Source organism: Mixophyes fleayi, chromosome 2, assembly GCF_038048845.1.
Source record: "Mixophyes fleayi isolate aMixFle1 chromosome 2, aMixFle1.hap1, whole genome shotgun sequence".
NCBI lineage: Eukaryota > Metazoa > Chordata > Amphibia > Anura > Limnodynastidae > Mixophyes > Mixophyes fleayi.
The window spans coordinates 259,228,006-259,249,951 of record NC_134403.1 but is presented as its reverse complement, the minus strand read 5'-3'; positions in this window follow the sequence as shown (position 1 = coordinate 259,249,951).

The following is a 21,946-nucleotide window of genomic DNA, read 5'->3' as shown; positions in this document are numbered from 1 at the left end:
GCTGTGTGTTTTTGTCATAGCTCACTGCAGTCTTTCGCCAAAACGGTGTGAAAATCATATAGTGACCTGTGAGGTGGTCAAAATTGACTGGCTGAAAATTAGTGTTATTGAGGTTAATAATATTGTAGGGTGAAAAAAGAGCAAAATTATGGGATTTTAGCATATTTTAGCAATTTTTCAGACAAATACACATCCAAAACCAAAACCAAAGCACGCAAGAGCGGTTTTGCCAACCACTCTAATTTAATAAAGATCCTAAACCAAAACCAAAACACGAGGGTCAGTGAACATCTCTAGTGAGCAATCATACGGTGTGCAAATACAAAAACAAGGTTTAGTGCTATGAACAAGATATTTAAATGACCTTTAAAAATATCAGATTGTACATTTAGAAATGTATTGCCTGTATAGTGTTTGGCCAGTTTACCGACTTCAGTTTTACACATATTCTGAAGTTTCAGAGATTGGGTGTTGCTTATTTCAGTAGCCTTTCAATGATCTTTTCTACCATACAGGGAAACTTTATAAACAAAAGTGTATTATGGGCTTTAATTTAAAGTTAGCATTAATTCCAGGTAGAAGGTGCAATGTTGCACGGCAAGGTGGGGCAATTTTAAAATGTTTGGATAGATTTAGAGTTGGAAGATCTGCATTCTAACTGATCTGTAAATTGCTGTGTTAAAACTAGAGATGGGCGGGTCCGGTTCTCCGAGAACCGAACCCACCCGAACTTTGGGTATCCGAGTACCGAGCTGAGCAGCTCGGTACTCTCCCGCCCGTTCCGAATCCAAATCGAGGCCGAACGTCATTGTGACGTCGTCGGATCTCGGGGCTCGGTTCTCGCGATACTTCAACTTTATAAATACACGCCTCCACAGCAATCCATCGCCATTTGACAGAGGGAGAGAGCAGGGTGTAGTCATAGGCTAATTAGAGCAGGGACAGAGAATACAATATTGTTCTTGCAATTGCTCTATCAAAAATCGCTAGTGCAGAGAGGAGGATAGAGGTTTATTATTTTTTCTTCATATTTGGCATTCCCCAGCGCTTTTGGGGTGTCCCCCATAATTGTGCATTAATATTTCTGGCTGTCAAAAGTCATTTCTGTCAGCAGTATCTACTAAATAATTTTTAGCACACCTCAGTGCTTTTGGGGTGTCCTCCCTAATTGTGCATTAATATTTCTGGCTGTCAAAAGTCATATCTGTCAGCAGTATCTACTAAATAATTTTTAGCACTCCTCAGTGCTTTTGGGGTGTCCTCCCTAATTGTGCATTAATATTTCTGGCTGTCAAAAGTCATATCTGTCAGCAGTATCTACTAAATAATTTTTAGCACTCCTCAGTGCTTTTGGGGTGTCCTCCCTAATTGTGCATTAATATTTCTGGCTGTCAAAAGTCTTATCTGTCAGCAGTATCTACTAAATATTTTTTAGCACTCCTCAGTGCTTTTGGGGTGTCCTCCCTAATTGTGCATTAATATTTCTGGCTGTCAAAAGTCATATCTGTCAGCAGTATCTACTAAATAATTTTTAGCACTCCTCAGTGCTTTTGGGGTGTCCTCCCTATTTGTGCATTAATATTTCTGGCTGTCAAAAGTCATATCTGTCAGCAGTATCTACTAAATAATTTTTAGCACTCCTCAGTGCTTTTGGGGTGTCCTCCCTAATTGTGCATTAATATTTCTGGCTGTCAAAAGTCATATCTGTCAGCAGTATCTACTAAATATTTTTTAGCACTCCTTAGTGCTTTTGGGGTGTCCTCCCTAATTGTGCATTAATATTTCTGGCTGTCAAAAGTCATATCTGTCAGCAGTATCTACTAAATAATTTTTAGCACTCCTCAGTGCTTTTGGGGTGTCCTCCCTAATTGTGCATTAATATTTCTGGCTGTCAAAAGTCATATCTGTCAGCAGTATCTACTAAATAATTTTTAGCACTCCTCAGTGCTTTTGGGGTGTCCTCCCTATTTGTGCATTAATATTTCTGGCTGTCAAAAGTCATATCTGTCAGCAGTATCTACTAAATAATTTTTAGCACTCCTCAGTGCTTTTGGGGTGTCCTCCCTAATTGTGCATTAATATTTCTGGCTGTCAAAAGTCATATCTGTCAGCAGTATCTACTAAATAATTTTTAGCACTCCTCAGTACTTTTGGGGTGTCCTCCCTAATTGTGCATTAATATTTCTGGCTGTCAAAAGTCATATCTGTCAGGAGTATCTACTAAATAATTTTTAGCACTCCTCAGTGCTTTTGGGGTGTCCTCCCTATTTGTGCATTAATATTTCTGGCTGTCAAAAGTCATATCTGTCAGCAGTATCTACTAAATAATTTTTAGCACTCCTCAGTGCTTTTGGGGTGTCCTCCCTAATTGTGCATTAATATTTCTGGCTGTCAAAAGTCATATCTGTCAGCAGTATCTACTAAATAATTTTTAGCACTCCTTAGTGCTTTTGGGGTGTCCTCCCTAATTGTGCATTAATATTTCTGGCTGTCAAAAGTCATATCTGTCAGCAGTATCTACTAAATAATTTTTAGCACTCCTCAGTGCTTTTGGGGTGTCCTCCCTAATTGTGCATTAATATTTCTGGCTGTCAAAAGTCATATCTGTCAGCAGTATCTACTAAATAATTTTTAGCACTCCTCAGTGCTTTTGGGGTGTCCTCCCTATTTGTGCATTAATATTTCTGGCTGTCAAAAGTCATATCTGTCAGCAGTATCTACTAAATAATTTTTAGCACTCCTCAGTGCTTTTGGGGTGTCCTCCCTAATTGTGCATTAATATTTCTGGCTGTCAAAAGTCATATCTGTCAGCAGTATCTACTAAATAATTTTTAGCACTCCTCAGTACTTTTGGGGTGTCCTCCCTAATTGTGCATTAATATTTCTGGCTGTCAAAAGTCATAACTGTCAGCAGTATCTACTAAATAATTTTTAGCACTCCCCAGTGGTTTGCGCTCAGAATGGATTCAAAGCAGTCCACATATGATCTGAATGAGCAACCAGGTTCTGTCACCAGTCCTGATGTTAGTGTTCCCAGTACGTCATCTGGCCAAGGCGATGTCAAACAACAGAGTGTTTTAAAATTAGTGCAAAAAACAAAAACCAAAAAATTTTTTACTGTATTGAAGCGAAAAAGAAGTGTAACTGAGCAAAAGTTAAGTGACGATAAAAAAAAAATTGCAAGCATGCCATTCTACACACGCAGTGGCAAAGAGAGAATGAGGCCTTCACCTTTGGCTATTAGTGGCAGATCCCAAAAAGTTACCCAGCCTACAATTGGTGCACAACTACTGTTACGCGTCAAAGCCGAGCTGCAAGATAACAGTGAGGCATTACAGGAGAATATTTGCTCTGATTCACAAATGACAACAATCCCTGTGGAGAGTCCATCCAACAGTGGGATGTCTAATCGTGAGCATTCTGCTGATGTGTGCCTTAATAGCCCGAGTGTAGACGGTGATACCCAAATTGAGGATGCCACTTTGGAATTAGAAGAGGATGAGGGGGAGATTTGTGTAGGCGACGAGGGCGCTAATGAGGATGTTGATGAGGATGAGGTTGTTTGTGTAAGTCCTGCACCAGTGGCAGCAGTTCTGGCACGTGACAAGAAAAAGGCCATTGTCATGCCTGGGCATAAAACAAAAAAATCCACTTCTTATGTGTGGAATTATTTCTACCCAAATCCAGACAACAATTGTATAGACATTTGTAGTGTATGTGAAGCCACAGTCAGTCGAGGGAGGGACCTTAACCATCTTGGAACCTCGTCTATGTTACGCCATTTAACGAGAGTTCATGGCAAAGTGTTGGAAAAAGCTGAAAGTTCTTCCCAAAAGAATACAAGCACTCCCTCATCAGCTAAGACCCTCCGCTCACCGACATACCGACGGCTACAAAATACACCCACCACACCATCCTCATCAATATCCTCAGTAGCGCTCGGAGTTAGCCCGGCATCCCACTTAAGGCTGGATGACTCCGGCACTATTATTGATTCCTCTGAAGAAAGCGTTAGTCCTGCTGCTGCTGTTGCTGCTGCTGGGGGTGAATCGTCATCCCAGAGGCAGGTTAATAAAATGAGCAGTCCTACATTTCAGCAATTAACTGTGAAACAATCATTTGCGAGGGGAAGCAAATATGACAGCAGTCACCCAGTCGCCAAGCGAATCACAGACGCCATGGCTGCAATGTTAGTGTTAGATCTGCGTCCAATCTCCACAATAAACGCAGCTGGTTTTTCACAGTTAATTGAGGTTTTGTGTCCGCATTACAGAATTCCATCGCGACACCATTTCTCCCGTAAAGCTATTCCACAACTATACCAAAAAGTGTGTAAAAATGTAGAGATTGCGCTGAAAAATGCCATTCTGCCCACTGTTCACTTAACCACAGATATGTGGACAAGTGGAAGTGGCCAAACCAAAGACTATATGACTGTGACAGCCCACTGGGTTGGTCATTCACCTTCACCAGCAGGAACAGCAGCAGCATGTACACCACTACGTAACATTTGTCACAGGCAGGCCACTCTTTGTATCACCGGCTTCACTAACAGGCATACGGCTGACAATTTGTTACGCAAACTGAGAGATGTGATTGATGCATGGCTTATACCACTCGGACTCTCCCCAGGGTATGTCATTTCAGATAACGCCAACAATATAGTGCGAGCATTACAGCTGGGTGATTTCCAACATATTCCCTGTTTTGCTCACACCATCAACTTGGTGGTGCAGAGCTTCCTACGAAATAACCGTGAGGTGCAGGAGATGCTTTCGGTGGCCCGTAAAATTTCAGGCCATTTCAGGCATTCAGCCACAGCATGTAGGAGATTACAGCAGCTCCAAGAGCAGTTTAACTTGCCCTGCCACCAACTTAAGTAAGAGGTGGTAACTCGGTGGAATTCCACCCTGTACATGCTTCAGAGGATGGAGGAACAGCGCAAAGCCATCCAAGCATATTGCACAAGTCATGACATTGGGAAAGGAGGGGGGATGTATTTCACTCTTGCACAGTGGGGAATCCTTTCAGTGCTGTGCAAGGTGCTGAAACCATTTGAAGTTGTGACATGTGAGGTCAGTGCAGACTCTGCTAGTTTGAGCCAAGTCATTCCTTTAATTAGACTATTGGAAAAGCAGCTTGAGAAAATGAAGGAGGAGCTGAAAGCAAGCAATTCAGCAAAGTATGTTGGCCTTGTCGATCAAGTACTTAATTCGCTTCACAATGATCCTCGAGTTATTAAGATCTTGAACTCGGATCAGTACGTTTTGGCCACTGTGCTTGATCCAAGGTTTAAAACCTACATTGAGTCTTTACTTGTAAATGAGCAAGATGTGAACTTTTGCAAGGAGCTATTGCTCAGCAAGTTGGCCGCTGAACTGGGCCTCGGCTTGACGACGTGTCCTCCTTCACTTTCTCAAGCTGTTGCTCGTAAAAAATTAAATTTCCAAAAAAGAAGCAGGGAAGACACAGGGGGCAGACCAGAACAATTTAACATCTGGGCTGGTTTGAAGGATTTTTCAAAAAAATGTGTCACTTTGCCCATAACTCCATCCAATATGAGTATAAACATGCAAAGGATGGTGGAGGATTACTTTCAAGAGGTAGTTGATATGGAAATGTCAGACAGTCCCTTTCCTTACTGGGAAGAAAAGCAGGCCATTTGGAAACCCATGTACAAACTTGCTTTGCAATACCTAAGCTGCCCACCCTCCAGTGTGTACTCTGAACGAGTGTTCAGCACAGCAGGGAACTTAGTCAGTGATCGCCGTAGAAGGTTACTTCCCAAAAATGTGGAGAAAATGATGTTTATAAAAATGAACTACATCTTCCACGAGGAAGGCCTTCACCATCCAAGACATCCAAGCACTGACTGTTCTCTAATGGCGGATTCAAGCGGCGATGAATTGATAGTCTGTGATGATGACGTACACACTGATGAGGGTGAGGATTAAGCTGAAGATGATGCCGATAACATCTTTTTAAAACTTTCTATGTAAGTGTAGGGTGCAATCTACCCCCAAAGAGGAAAGGGACTTGTGGCATTTCCATATCACATACCATCTTGAAAGGCTGCTGTTAGGGCAATTTATCCTTAAGGGTAGGGTGTCATAGACAGAGTGACCCTAAACTGGCTTTGTCCATTTTTCATAATATTGTACAGTCTATAATGGCTGAATTTTTGGGTATTTTATACAAGTGGAGGGGGGCCTAGAGAGACAGAAACCAAACTGGCTTTTTCCATGTCAATTAATATTGTACAGTCTATAATGGCTGAATTTTTTGGTATTTTATACAAGTGGAGGGGGGCCTAGAGAGACAGAGTGACCCCAAACTGTCTTTCTCCATGTCAATTAATATTGTACAGTCTATAATGGCTGAATTTTTTAGTATTTTATACAAGTGGAGGGGGGCCTAGAGAGACAGAAACCAAACTGGCTTTCTCCATGTCAATTAATATTGTACAGTCTATAATGGCTGAATTTTTTGGTATTTTATACAAGTGGAGGGGGGCCTTGAGAGACAGAAACCAAACTGGCTTTTTCCATTTCTTTACATATTTAACTATAAGTGTAGGGTGTAATATACATTCAAAGACGATGGCTGCATTGCCAATATGCATAGATGGAGAGGAAGACAATCTGTTTTGTGTGTAGAATAGGCCTACCAACGAAGAATTAAACTGTTTTTTTGGATGATTTATTACCTCAACAATTAGATTACTTGTCTCTAAAACAGTTGGAGCACTAAATTGGGTTAATTTAGGCCCAAAAACATGGATTTTCCAAAAAAATAGCAAAACAAAACCAAACAAAACCAAAACCAAAACCAAAACACGCAATGGCGGTTTTGCAAAACCAAAACCAAAACCAAAACACGACGGTAATCCAGATCCAAAACCGAATCCAAAACCAAAACACGGGGGTCAGTGACCATCTCTAGTTAAAACAAAGCTGGGTAAGAAAGAAGGTATTTAACTGCACTTACTAAGCGGAATTTCATTACTACCAACAACTCTCTTATATAGATTTGGATAAGCATATTTGAGTCATATATGGGGGAGGTGCTAATTTGGAATACCAAGCATAATTACACAACCAAAGAGGAAAAACAAAAGAGGTTGCCCATATATGGTGTACAGTAGGACACTTTAGTATATTAAAATTCAATAACTTTTATTCTGTTTCTTTAAAATAATGTTGCTGGGTCTATGAACAAAATCTATTATTCACTACCTCCTTGTTGTTTTGCCATATGGACCTTTCTTTTGCCAACTTGCAGCTAAAAAACTTTCCCATACTGGTTATCCAGGTTGCAGAATTTGCCATAACCAGATATGACTGTAGGTGGTATAAAGTAACTTTATGTGTCGCACACACTGTATAGTGATGCCCTTAAAGCCACAAACTTGCTCTATCCCCAGGAATTTCATATATGCATTTGGGTGTTCTGTCTTATTCTGTGGTAAGAGTACCCCAATCTGCTGCTCCATAGAGCTCAGCAATCCTGCACATGATGATGAATCCCTTGGACCCATGAACAAAAAATGATACAGATAATGAATGACTGAATCAATGTTTTTTCCCCTTAGCACCTATTCTAAGAAGGAAATGAAAGTCTCAAAGGAGGTACATTATATTGAACATCCTATAGGCAGACTTTTGTTCATATAAATGCTTTCTTCCCACATGCACCCTAGCAGATGATTGGGAATAGTTAAAATTCGGATTCCTTGCCTGTCTTTGGGAACAATGCTCAATGTACCCCACCTGTTCGGGTATCTCCTAAGTCAGGGACGCATTGTGTGTATTCTCATAGTTGTCTTATTTTTTCCTAGGGTCTCATTGCCTGCTTTGTCTTTCTCCCTTAAAACACCCTGTGAGTGGGTGGCTCATGTCTCAAGCATTTCTGTCTAAACCTATTAGATAGGTCACAATTACACTGACCTTTGTTAAACTGCTACACTTCATTGTTGTAGCTAACATCCCCTCTTGCCCCAGACACTGTCATCGTTTTGTTAGGAAGCTCAACCTTATTCATAGGCTAAAGTCCAGGGCATCCCAACCCCATGCTAGGTGGGATCCATTCCACTAAATTGCTCATCATAGTATATCGAGACCTAACACCCAAAGGCCTTCTAGGCCTTTTATGTCCATGTATCCAAAAAGGAGCAATTCTCTGATCTCTTTTCTTCAGTCTGGTTAAAACCAGACAAACATAAATCCTGCCTCTATCTGAATATGACAATTTGGCAGGTTCCTCTATTGGGTTTATTTGACCCTCCACTCCCTGAGACCCCCCGTCTCACTTCACATGCTGTCTGTTCTCCCATTTTCTTAGGTCCATCCCAATAATTCCTTGACCTCTGTTCTCTTTGGAAAAAAGCGGAAAAGACCCACAAACATCAAAGAAAAAGGTATTTTGATCAACAGAAAAACTTTCTACCAACACCCACATTTACCTTTTTATTTGACTCCTAAATCTGTAGGGAATCTTCTGTCTTCATTTTTTAACTAGTCTATAGTGATTAAAAATAAAGATGCATAACTGAGCAAAAAGACTTGTTTCTATCGCGACAAGAATGAATTAACTTAATTGACCATGAGCAGTTAATACAAGAACATCCAATCAGAATGGTTTTATAACGCAAGCTGCTCTGATTGGTTGATTGTTATTGACCCCCTTTTCATTTAATTTTTAATCCCTATGGAACAAAGACAGCAGATTCCCTATGAATTTAGGAGTTAAAGGAAAAAAAAAGGTAAACAAGGGGTTTCAGTTTTTATATTGGCTAAAATACTTTTTCTATGGTGTTTGTGTTTTCTTTTTACTCTTAGGTACTATTGGGGAACTGCTAGGACATGTAATTTCACAAGCACCAGCATGTCTTTGAAGTGAAATGCTGCCAGGCCTTGCTGGATCATTTGTTGTGTAATCATATATTTATCTTTATTCTATTTACCATATAAGTATTAATATATACAGGGCCGGTGCAAGGTTCCCCGGCACCCTAGGCAAAGCTTATGCTTGCCGCCTCCCCCCCCCCCCCCCCAATAAAAAAAATCTAATTTCCCAGCCACTAACACACTTAAAAATAATAACTCTTACCTCCTCTTGGCTGGCTACAATGCAGTCCAGATGTCTGACGCAGCACTGATGTCTGATGCAGAATGCTGTCCAGGCTTCACTGCTGCCCAGGAGCAAACACAGGATATCTAGAGGGGAGGCTCCAAATGCTAGACTTCAGAACAAAACAAACGAAAGAAAAGAAAACATGACATCACTCACCTGTAACACACTGACATGTACCCCGCAGCCCACCAACTTCACTCACACATGCCCATCTGCCCACTAGCTGTTCTCACATATGTCAACCCTTGCCCATCAGCTTGTGTCACATATGCCAGCCGCATAGGCGACACCAGCTTTACTCACATGCCCCCCTGCCCACTACTTGGCTTTTTTTTTTAGTATTTGGCCACTACTTGGCTCTCCTCTGTTGCTGTCTATTAATGTATTCTGTAGATGATATATTAAATATACTAACACATGCAAATAAATAGAGAAAGGTAATCTAAATGACAGATAATCCAGACCGTTCTATTTTATTTGCATTTGTTAATGTATTCTGCAGATGTAAAATTAATTATACTAATAGAAAGCAACAAAGGAGAGCCAAATAGAGGGCAAATACTAATACACATAAATGGTTCCTTAACTATCCTAGAGTAGCCCCAGCAAGGTGAATTAAAGCGGTGCTTCATTATGCATCGCTGCATTTTGTCACGGCACTATTTTAGTATAAAGACCCCATAGTCTCTAACTCAAGGACATTTCTAAGTGTAATCCCCCGTCTCCCTATTTTCTCCAGCCTCCTCCTCCTCCCCCCCCAATTTTCTGTAGCATCCATTCTCCTCCCTTTCTGTAGCCTCCATTCCCCCCCCTTTGTATAGCCTCCATTCTCCCCCCTTTGTATAGCCTCCATTCTCACCCCCTTTGTATAGCCTCCATTCTCACCCTCTTTGTATAGCCTCCATTCCCCCCCCCCATTCTGTAGCCTCCATTCTCCCCCCCTTTGTATAGCCTCCATTCTCACCCCCTTTGTATAGCCTCCATTCTCCCCCTTTTGTATAGCCTCCATTCTCACCCCTTTGTATAGCCTCCATTCTCCCCCCTTTGTAGCCTCCTCTCCCCCCGCTTGGTATAGCCTCCATTCTACCTTCTTTGTATAGCCTCCATTCTCCCCACTTTGTATAGCCTCCATTCTCCCCCCTTTGTATAGCCTCCATTCTCCCCCCTTTGTATAGCCTCCATTCTCCCCCCTTTGTATAGCCTCCATTCTCCCCCCTTTGTATAGCCTCCATTCTCCCCCTTTTGTATAGCCTCCATTCTCCCTCCTTACTGTAGCTTCCATTCCCCCCTCTTTCTGTAGCTTCCGTTCTCCCCCCTATGTATAGCATCCGTCCCCTGTCCTCTCATGTTATCTGTAGCCTCCTCTTTCCTGTACTTACCTTAACTTCTTCATTTTCCTTCCTTTCTCTTCTTCCTCGCTTCTGTCTTCTTTCTCTGTCAGCTCCTCTTCACTGGCAGCGTCGTGACGTCACGACGCTGCCAGGCGCCGGGTTAATGTTAAAATGCGGTGCTGCTACAGTGCAGCACCGCATTATAGCGATCTGGCGGGCGGGCGAGCGAGCAAGCGAGTGGGCGGGCGGGCGAGCGGTAGCATTTATTTAATTATCACTGGGTCCCCCATTTCAGTGCCGCCCTCCAGAGCCCTGACATTGCATAATGGGAGCGCCGGGCCTGAATATATATATATATATATATATATATAGATATATATCTTACATGTCTAACATATATGTCTGCAAGGGTGGAGTAGGTTTTAGCGATTGCCATAATTGCGACAATGGCCATGGCAACAAAAGAATGACGATTACAATAATCCCGACAGGCAGAAAATGTAGACTTACTGTGAAAAAAACCAAACAATATCCCCGACAAGGCTGCTATAATTTCCGAATGGAGAAAATCACACAACTTGCAAATAACGTCTATTAAAATGGCGATACTGACATTTCCAGATTTAAAGCAGCAAGGCCCAGACCAGCTCCTCTGTAATGTATCCTTTATTCTTATTGTAATTATAACTCTTATCACCTTAATCCTTAACCTAATCCTAACACTAACCCAAACCCTAAACCTAAAGCTGACATGAGTCTGAATCCTATGCAAGTGTCAATGTCTGTTGAAATTAGGCAGACCAAGGATAGATATGGATCTTGGAGAAGTTTGAAGCCCAAAGTTGTAAACCATGTAGCAAAACAGAAGGAGCAGAGGTGATAACTCAAGGCCCTGTGAACATTCCAATCTCAGGACATCCCTATCTGAGGGCTATGTGGAAAAAGGGTTTAAAATCTTCTGCTTTAGACATCAGATTGCGCATTTTCATGAAAGCTCTATCAAGACTGAAATGTCCCATTTTCCTGTTCCCTTACACATCAGGGGGTAAATGTATTAACCTCCGGTTTCTTCAACTCCCGCGAGTTCGGCGTCTTCGGCGCTTAAATTTAAAGTGGCGCTGCCTTGTAAAGGGAAACTTACCTTTACAAGGCAGCGCCGCTTTAAATTTAAGCGCTGAAGATGCTGAACTCGCGGGAGTTGAAAAAAACGGAGGTTAATACATTTACCCCCAGGTCTTAACTAGTAAGTAGTAACTCTGATTTTATTTCCTATTTTATTTTCTGAAACTCATTTGTGTAACATATTGTATGTCTTGTTATTAATTTTTGCAATTAAGCCTTGGAAACATTTTTCAGATTAAATAAATTTAATCTAGTGTATTCTCCATGATTCTTTGTGAATTTACGAAGCCCAGGGAGGCTCATGTTACAGGTGTATGTGATTTAGGTTTGAAACATTAATAAGTGGTTCTGGTGAATGAAAGGACACCATAATAAATCCTTTGTGGTGGCAGAAAAGGTGTATTCATTGCTAAGTGACTAAGGTGACGTCATCTTATTTAAACACTTACCTATATGGTAATACATTCCACAATAATTAATCTATGTTTTCCTTTACCAAGCACTAGAGCTATTCAGTGTGGGGCTGGTTGTGGTGGTGGTGGTGGTCGTGATAGGGTAGGTACAGCACATCTTTTGCAAGCCTGATTTACATAGATATTTCAGCTCTAAGCTGGGGTTGGTTCCACAATATGACAGGGGGAGCCTATTCTGCAGGTTACAGTAAGACTATAGGCTGATGCTGGTTACCACTTTTACAGGGGGACCATTTGCTCACTGTCCCCCTGCTTTAGTGGTAAGCAGACCAGGCTATAGCACTCTTCAACACCTTCTCTCCCCAATTTCTACATTCTCCTCCCCTGATACGGCCGTTACTCATTTTCACCCTACCCTAGCAACTGCCCTTAATCGAGTGGCTCCAGCGACTCTTCATACGCAGCATAGATTTCGTTGTCAACCGTGGCACACAAAAGTAGCACAAAATCTACAAATACTCTTTCGCAAAGCAGAACATTGCTGGCATAAATCTTGTACCTGTAATGATTTCATCACATATACTTCTTTCTACCACTCATATCGAAATGTTCTGGACACTGCAAAACAAACATACTTCCGATCTCTCATCTATGCTTAGGCTTCTAAACCCAGACGCCTTTTTAACGCAGTTAAATCTCTTCTAAACCCTCTCATCCCAAACCCGCCGATTACATCAGTGGCCAGGATCTTGCTTCCTATTTCAAAGACAAGATTGATAAAATCTGACTTGAAATGGTATCATCTCCCTCGACAGGCAATCAGCTCAATTCCTTTGTAGCACTCTCTGACACTCTCTCTTCATTCGATCTGACAATGAAGATGAAGTTTCTACTCTCTTCTCATCTTCTTATGGTATGGGATCTCATGTCCCCTTGATCCCATACCCTCACAAATTGGTAGGCCCCTGTCTCCTGTACTCATTCCACCTCTAATTAAAATCTGTAATCTCTCTCTCTCTACTGGCATCTTTACATCACTATTCAAGCACGCAATGATTACTCCTATTCTGATAAAACAAAATTGTGACCCAAACTCTCTTTCAAATTCCTGCCCCATCTCTCAGCTTCCATGCCCCTCCAAGCTTCTTGAGAGAATTGCCTACACTCGCCTCACACACTTTCTTACAGAAAACAACCTACTGGATGCACTTCAGTCAGGCTTTTGCTCTCAACATTCCATAGACACTGCGCTGACCAAGCTTGTCAATGATTTGATCACAGCTAAAATAAAGGTCATTACTTTCTTCTAATTCTCCTAGATCTCTCTGCTGCATTTGACACTGTTGACCACTCTCTCCTCATCCAAACGCTACAATTCCAGGATCTTGAAGGCACTGTCCTATCCTGGTTCTCATTCTACCAATATGATCACTCTTTCAGTGTTAATTTATCTGGATCATCCTCCGCTTGCTTTATCAGTTGGAGTACAACAAGGCTCAGTCCTAGGTCCTCTGCTATTCTCTATCTACACCACTTCTCTTGTAAAGCTAATAAGCTCCTTTGGATTTTAGTATCACCTCTATTTGGATGATACACAAATTTATCTATCCTCTCCTGATCTCTCACCATCTGTGTTGTCTCGCGTTACTGACTGTCTTTCTGCCATTTCATCCTGGATGTCCTCTCACCAACTCAAACTCAATCTTTCAATAACAGAATTAATAATAATAATCCCACCCATAAACAGAAGTTAGCTACCTGACATTTCTATTTCTGTTGATAACATGACCATAAATTCCACCCTGCAAACTCGCTGCCTAGGTGTAATTCTTGACTCGCAACTATCCTTTGTTCCCCAAATCGACTCTATATCTAAATCATGTTACATACATCTAAAAAACATACGCACATATTTCATACAAGACACTGCAAAAACTTCATGCAAATATTTCTTACAAGACACTGCAAAAAATTCATGCACTCATTATCTCCCGCATTGCTATTCCCTCGTTACTGGTCTTCCCAAAATCAGTCTCAAGCCCCTACAATCTATTTTGCATGCAGAGGCTAGATTGACTTTCCTTGCAAATTGTTCTTCCTCTGCTGAGACACTCTGTCAGTATCTACATTGGTTACCTGTTTTTCAACGAATCCAATATAAAAGTCTTTTACTAACATACAAGGCCATCAACAAAATTGCACCGACATACATCTCGATCACTTGTCTCAAAATATTTTCCAACTCAACATCTCAGCTCTGCACAAGATCAGTATCTCTGTTCCACTCTCATCACATCCTCTCATTCCCAGTTACAGGACTTTTTTCGGGCTGCACCAACTTTGTGGTATACCCTCCCTCGCACAGTAAGACTTTCCTCTAGTCTTCAAACCTTCAAGTGTTATCTGAAATACCACCTCTTCAGACAAGGTTATTATATTCCTCAACCACCACCTTAATCTCCTCAGGTTATCCTATTACCACTCTCCACTCTCTACACTCTCTACACAGCTAACACAAGACAACAAACCTCTGACCAACATTGCTGTCTTATTCAATACTTTTTTCCTTTGTATTCTAGCTGAAAAATATGAAATATTATGTATTGTGTATCAAACTCCCGTTTTCCCGTAGATTGTAAGCTTGCGAGCAGGGCCCTCTTACCTCTATGTCTGTATGTATTAACCAGTATTGTTTTTTTAACTGTTTGTTCCCAATTATAAAGCGCTACTGGATTTGCTGGAGCTATATAAATAAATGTTGATGATGATGATGATGATGATGATTATGAAATGCAGTTACATGGTTTTAAACTCATCCCATTGAAAGAACTGATCAAGGCTCAAGTACCACAATGAGGTTTTAAAATTGGTTATAAAAAGGCTAGGGGGTATATTTACTAAACTGCGGGTTTGAAAAAGTGGAGATGTTGCCTATAGAAACCAATCAGATTCTAGCTGTCATTTTGTAGAATGCACTAAATAAATGAAAGCTATAATTTGATTGGTTGCCATAGGCAACATCTCCAATTTTTCAAACCCACAGCTTAGTAAATATACCCCTTAGTGTCCTCCTGTTTTATTTACGAACACCACTAAATACACACAGTTTGGACATACCAAATTGGATGTATCATCGGATGTCTAAATTAAGGAAACTCAAGGCAACCTCTGCAAGGTACAAACTTAAACAGAACCTATTACTCTATATTGCAATGCATAATTACTATTTATTTGCTGAATTTAGTAGATGGGAAATAGTAATAATTCACTGTTACCAAGCAGAAGAAAGCTATAAATATCTAAAAGTTCTCATATAGGAATTAATGCACTAGAAACTTCATAAAGGAATACAAATTAAGGGGAAATTAAGGGGAACTATTGAACTCAAAGTAAGATATGGAAAATATCTCATAGAGTTGCTCATAAAATACTCAGATATGAAAAGTAGAACCATATATTACTGCAAAAGACTTGCTGAATGACATAGCTGACAAAGGAGTAGTGGTCCACAGATCTACAGTATAATGTTGCTTACATAAAAATGATCTTTATGGAAGAGTTGTCAGAAGGAAGCCTTCCCTACAACCTTATCATTAAAGTCATCATCTTCAGTATTGAAAACAATACTTAGGCTAGATACATACTCCAGAATAATCCGACCAATGTGTTATCTACAACGATTGTACCTACGACTGAAGGTCCGAACAGTCGGTCCATTCATGCGTACACACTATTCACATTTTAAAGGATTTTTGAAAGACCAACCGTCCACCCAGCGGTTTGACAGGCATAACATTGGTTCAAAAGATAAAAGATTGTGATTCCGTACACACTGAAATGATATATGGGCTCCCTGCAGTGATATGCTGAGGAAATTTAAATAAATTGCTGAATATAATATGTAAAATCAATACACACAAATATAGGAATATTATGTTGTTTTATTTTAAATATAATTACATTTAATAGTAAGAATTAAAATATAATGTCACATAATACTGTAATGAGAATATGTTTTTTCACATGTGGTAAGAATACACGTTCTATACACTGGCATACAGCAGCACATAAATGTTATATGGCTGACTTCCTCCCTGGCTGACTTCCTTCACTTCAAATTCATCCTCTCTTCCTACTGCTCCACCCTCTCCCTTGCCAAACAATCTTTCTTTAAGTCCCTCATTTCTTCCCAGTCCTCTAACCCCCGCCGCCTCTTTGCCACATTCTCCTCTCTCCTCACCCCTCCCCCTCCTCCTATCCCACTCTCCCTGTCTGCTACTGATTTTGCCTCCTTTTTCTCCTCCAAAATTGAGGCCATCCGCCTTAATATCTCCTCCTCCCTTTCCTCTCTTGCCCCCCTCTCCGCTCCTCCCTCCCCCCGCTTCCCTCCCTGGTGCTCCTTCCGCCCCACTTCGGGTGAAGAAGTACACTCCCTCATTATTTCCTCTCCCCCTTCTACCTGCCACCTCGATCCCATCCCATCTCACCTTCTTTGCTCCCTCTCCCCCACTGTCTGCGACTACTTAGCTCACCTCTTCAACCTGTCTCTCTCCACTGGCACTGTCCCCTCCTCCTTCAAACATGCCCTTATCTCCCCTATTCTCAAAAAACCCAATCTTGACCCCACCTCACTCGCCAACTACCGCCCCATTTCTCTTCTCCCCTATGCCTCCAAACTTCTCGAGCGAATTGTTTGCAGTTGCCTCACCCGTCACCTCTCTGACTATTCCCTCCTTGACCCCCTCCAATCTGGTTTCCGCCCCCTCCACTCTACTGAAACCGCCCTGACCACTGTAACTAATGATCTCCTCTCTGCTAAATCCAGGGGTCACTTCTCCCTGCTCATCCTCCTAGACCTATCTGCAGCCTTTGACACTGTAGACCACCCCCTCCTCTTGCAGACCCTTCACTTTCTCGGCCTCTCTGGTTCTGTCCTTACATGGTTCACCTCATACCTCGCCAACCGTTCTTTTTCTGTATCCATTTCCGGCTCATCCTCCCCCCCCTCTGCCCTCTCAATTGGAGTCCCTCAGGGCTCTGTTCTTGGCCCTCTACTCTTCTCACTTTACACTTCCTCCCTCGGTGCTCTCATCAACTCATTCGGCTTTCAATATCACCTATATGCCGATGATATTTAACTTTACATCTCTTCTCCTGATCTCCCCCCCCCCTCCTCTCTCGTGTATCTGACTGCCTCTCTGCCATCTCTTCTTGGATGTCCTCACGTTTTCTTAAAATTAACATCGCTAAAACCAAACTCATTGTTTTCCCTCCATCTAAATCCTCATCCCTCCTTCTGGATCTCTCCATAACTGTTAATAACTCCACCATCTCCTCTGTTCCCCAACTCCGCTGCCTGGGCGTCACCCTCGACTCCTCGCTTCCAACTTCGCAATATCGCCCGCATCCGGCCCTTCCTTTCTCATGAAGCAACCAAAACCATTATCCATGCGCTTATCATCTCCAGGCTGGACTACTGCACCTTCTCCTCACCGGCCTCCCCCGCTCTCGCCTCGCCCCCCTTCGTTCTATACTCAATGCAGCTGCGAGGCTCATCTTCCTTTCTCGCCGCTCCTCTTCTGCCTCACCTCTCTGCCTTGCCCTTCACTGGCTCCCCTTCCCCTACCGTATTCTTTTCAAACTTCTTACCCTCATCTACAAGGCCCTCTCCCACTCTACTGCCCCCTATATCTCCAACCTCCTCTCCATCCACACTCCCGCCCGGTCCCTGTGTTCGGCAAATGACCGTCGCCTCTCGTCCACTCTGATCACCTCATACCACTCTAGAATTCAAGACTCTTCCCGAGCTGCCCCCCTCCACTGGAATGACCTCCCACGCTCCATCCGTTTGTCCCCTAACTTTTGCTCCTTCAAACGGGCACTCAAAACCCATCTCTTCCTTAAAGCCTACCAGCCTTCCACCTAACCCTCTCTCCATGCTCGTTCCCATCCCCTTGTTCCTCCTCTGTTGGGGTGCACGCTTGCTCCCCCCCCCCTCTGACTCCCTTTGTGCCGGCCGTCTGTTTCCCCTCCCTTTAGGATGTAAGCTCTTATGAGCAGGGCCCTTCTCCCTCCTGTCTCTCTACCTTCTCTTCTGCTCCTACTCCATTACATCTGCTTTGCCTGGAGCCTCTGAAGTTTTGGTACTAGTTGTTTATTGTTCTGTACTGTTATTCCCTGTACTGTCCATTGTTTGTACTGTGTTCGGCGCTACGGAAACCTTGTGGCGCCTTATAAATAAATAATAATAATAATAATAATAATATATGGAGAGTGTAAAACAGGTTTACTATTGCTTCTCCATTAAAAGCACTTTATTCCCTTTTGCCTGATGTTCTGACAATGCACCATGCGGGAGAGGTAGACACATCTTAAATTTACACACACATGCCAGAAAGGAGTTGATGTTGAGGAATTGATCGTGAATTTATACACACTGCAGGATCGGAAAGCGGGTGGAACAAGTTATTTAAACAGGACGAGCAATCAAATGAGACGATGATCGGTACTATGGAATGACTCTCATTCATACTGTAAGTATAAACACTAATGCGATATCTGTCCGAAAGGTGGTCTATTGGGTGTTTGACCTGACAATTGGTTGAAAAAACCTATAGTGTGTACCTAGCCTTAGATAAGCCTTTATGTAGCAAATTGCTGTGGACTGATGAAACCAAAATTAAAATTAAACAGCCACAAAGCATACATTTTGAGAAAAATAGATGATGCATTTGAAGAAAAGATGCCCTTACCAACCACAAAGCCTGCCGGCGGATTCATTATGCTTTGTGTGGCAGCCAGGGGAACAGGTATTTTTTGGGTGGATGGAAGAATGGATGCCAGTATATATAAATAAATCCTATTTTACCAAACGATTTAAAACATACCTCAAATTTAACCATTAAGTACATTCAGGAGCAAAATATAAAGTTTTTGGAATACAATTGAAAGTCACTGACGTGAATATTATTGAAAATCGGTGGGGAGATCTCAAACTGAAAAGTTTGCAACACATTTCTCAGTGTCAGTAATATCTGTCAGCACAAACCCACAGCTGTTGAACTATTGCTACTCCTTCTAAGTTATGGGTTTTACTCATGATGACCTCTTTGACTTTTAATAAAAAATGTGAAGTATATTTTAATAGAATATTGATAGAAATGTCAAAATCCACACATATTCAATAAAATTGATTTATTGATTGCAACTGGCACTTCAGGGCTGTCATTTATTTTGTAGGGTGAATGGAGAATAAACTTTTCTTTGAAATCTGATTACAAGAATCTAGCAAATATAAGCATAGATTAGAAAAAGTCAACATTATTTGTAATAAATAAAGATGTGATAACCACTGATAGTGTTGTAATTCAGTAACCTTTTGTTCTTAATAGTATACTGAATTCCCTGATCGCTTTCCAAGTCCTCAATAACCCTGTGTTCTACCGAATTAATTTCCATCTCATTCTATCTTAATAAAGATAAAGAACTTACTCACTCTGCTAACTATACAGATGGTTACCTATTTACTAAGATAGTCAGCTACCCCTTGTTTCCAAAGCAACAGCATCACTATCACTATTCTTATTGGTATTTCATTATTATCATCAAACACAGTAATAGACAATACTAGGTAATACAGACTGACAGAGAGGTAAGAGGGCATTGCTTGCAAGCTTACAATCTATGGGACTTAATGATAATGTAGACAATGCATTCACTGCCAGAATAAGGCATAGTTCTTCAGCTGAAAGAACAGTGGCCTTATGTGAACCATTAGATTGGTTTCAATCATCCTCATCTCTCTATGTTAACACCCTATGTTATAATTTCCCAAATAGTGATAATGGGCCTGATTCATTAAGGAAAGTTAAGCAAAATTAAGCAAGTAAGGCAATACCATGTGGCATTGGAGGGGCAGGTAAATTTAAAATGTGATGAAAGATTTATATTTGGGGTTGGGCATGTCCTAGATTAACTTTAAATTTCAGTGTACAAATAAGCTATCAAGTATTTGTGTGCTACATGAAAAACAAGGCAGCATTTTCCTAAATAATAAACGATACTTGCCAACTCTCCCGGAATGTCCGGGAGACTCCCGCATTTTGCGAGAGTCTCCCGGACTCCCAGGCGAGTGTGTCAATCTCTCGAATTCTGCCCACTTCACGAGGAAGTGCCCCACTTCCTCGTGAAGTGGGCAGAATTAGATCCCAAACGACGCGATTCCTGGTGAATTGCGGCATTTGGCCCTGCCCCCTGCTGTCCAATGACGCGTTTGCGTCATGACATCACAGGGGCGATGCCAAAATGACGCGATTTTGGCCGTCCCGCCCCCCTCACGCCCTCTCCACTGGCTGGCTCCCGGAAGGGAGCGGAAGAAAGTGGGCAAGTATGTAATAAACTAACTTACATTCCTTGTATTGCAACATGGTTTTGTTCAGAAAACTTGAGTAAGAAAACTTACTCAATTTTTTGATTAACTTTCCTTAATAAATCAGGCCCAATTTACTTATCTACTGCTGATAAATGAATATAATTTCTAATCAATCTCTCCAACAGTCAATAGTTTCATATTGCTATGAAGGGTTGGCTATCTAGCTTAAATCTACCAGTTCATGGACAGTTTTTTATTACCTTAAAAAACAGGCAGTTATACCAGGCATAGTGTGCAATTGCACCTACTTATCTGCCCTCTTCATGCTCTTTGGAGTAGCCCTGGAAAATCAATCTATCCTTAGCTTTGTGTATACACTTGATAGTGGAGAAAATAGTAAAAATGTCATACTACCATTGCAGGACAATTCCATGTGTTTAATTTTTTTTTCATTACATTTGTCACTTTTGTGTGTTTTATTATATACACTTCCATACAGAAGTGGAAGTTACAAAAAGCACCCGATTTAAAGTGTCGGATGAACCTCAAAGGTATTGGAAAAATCATGGCTTTATGCAAGGAACACCCCTTTAAATATAATCTCACCATGCTACTAGTTTATCTCATACCACAAAATGAAATCTGTTCTCTTTCTTGTAAATCTTTTCTTTAATTATTCTATGTAAAACCAGGTGTAATTGGGTAAAAGTATGGGGTATGTGACTTCACAAATTGCATTTGTGCTGCATTTTTCCCACTTTTGTGATTTGTAAATTACTTTTTTTAACTGGAGTTTGAATGGATTTTTCTCACTACTGATAAATCACACTGCAAACTGATCTAAGAGAGTGTGTGACTTTTCTTGCATAAACTGTCCTCATCCCAATAATACTTGTTTGTTTTCATAGGTACTCCTTCTAAATGTGTCTCCACATAAAATCCTATGCTACACTGAGGAGTCTGAACAAGTATGAAACAAGCTGTCTGTAGGTATTCTGGGACATAACTGTTAATAGGTAGCACCATGCTCCATCTCCTTTGAGATTCCCTGGTGGTCTAGTGAGTATAGAAAGTGGGGCAGCCTCCATCTGTCCGGATTGCGCTACTGTGCATGCACGGACCGTAAGTTCATCTTTTCTGCCGTTCTTCTGAGACCATTGGAGAGATAGGACATGTCCGGTAAAGCTGTGCCCTGTCATTTATATAAAATTTGCTATTATTAATATAATAGTGACCAGAGACTATATATATATATATATATATATATATATATATATATATATATATATATATTGTATTTTTTTTTATTTTGACAGTGTGGAAGAATAGGTACCATCTCCCGGGGTAGATGGCAACAAACTGCAGCACTAAAGTCATACCAGTCTATTATTGGCAGTGTAACTGATCTCAGTCAGTTTTGTTAGCACATTTAAATGAACAAAACATAAACAGAAAAGCCTTGCCTGTTTGGCACTCACTACACATTTCACGTAGACCCTCTCTCAAGGACCTTATGTCCCATACACAAATCCAACACATATTATTGTTTACCACAGCAGAGTCTCTTAGGAGGCAAC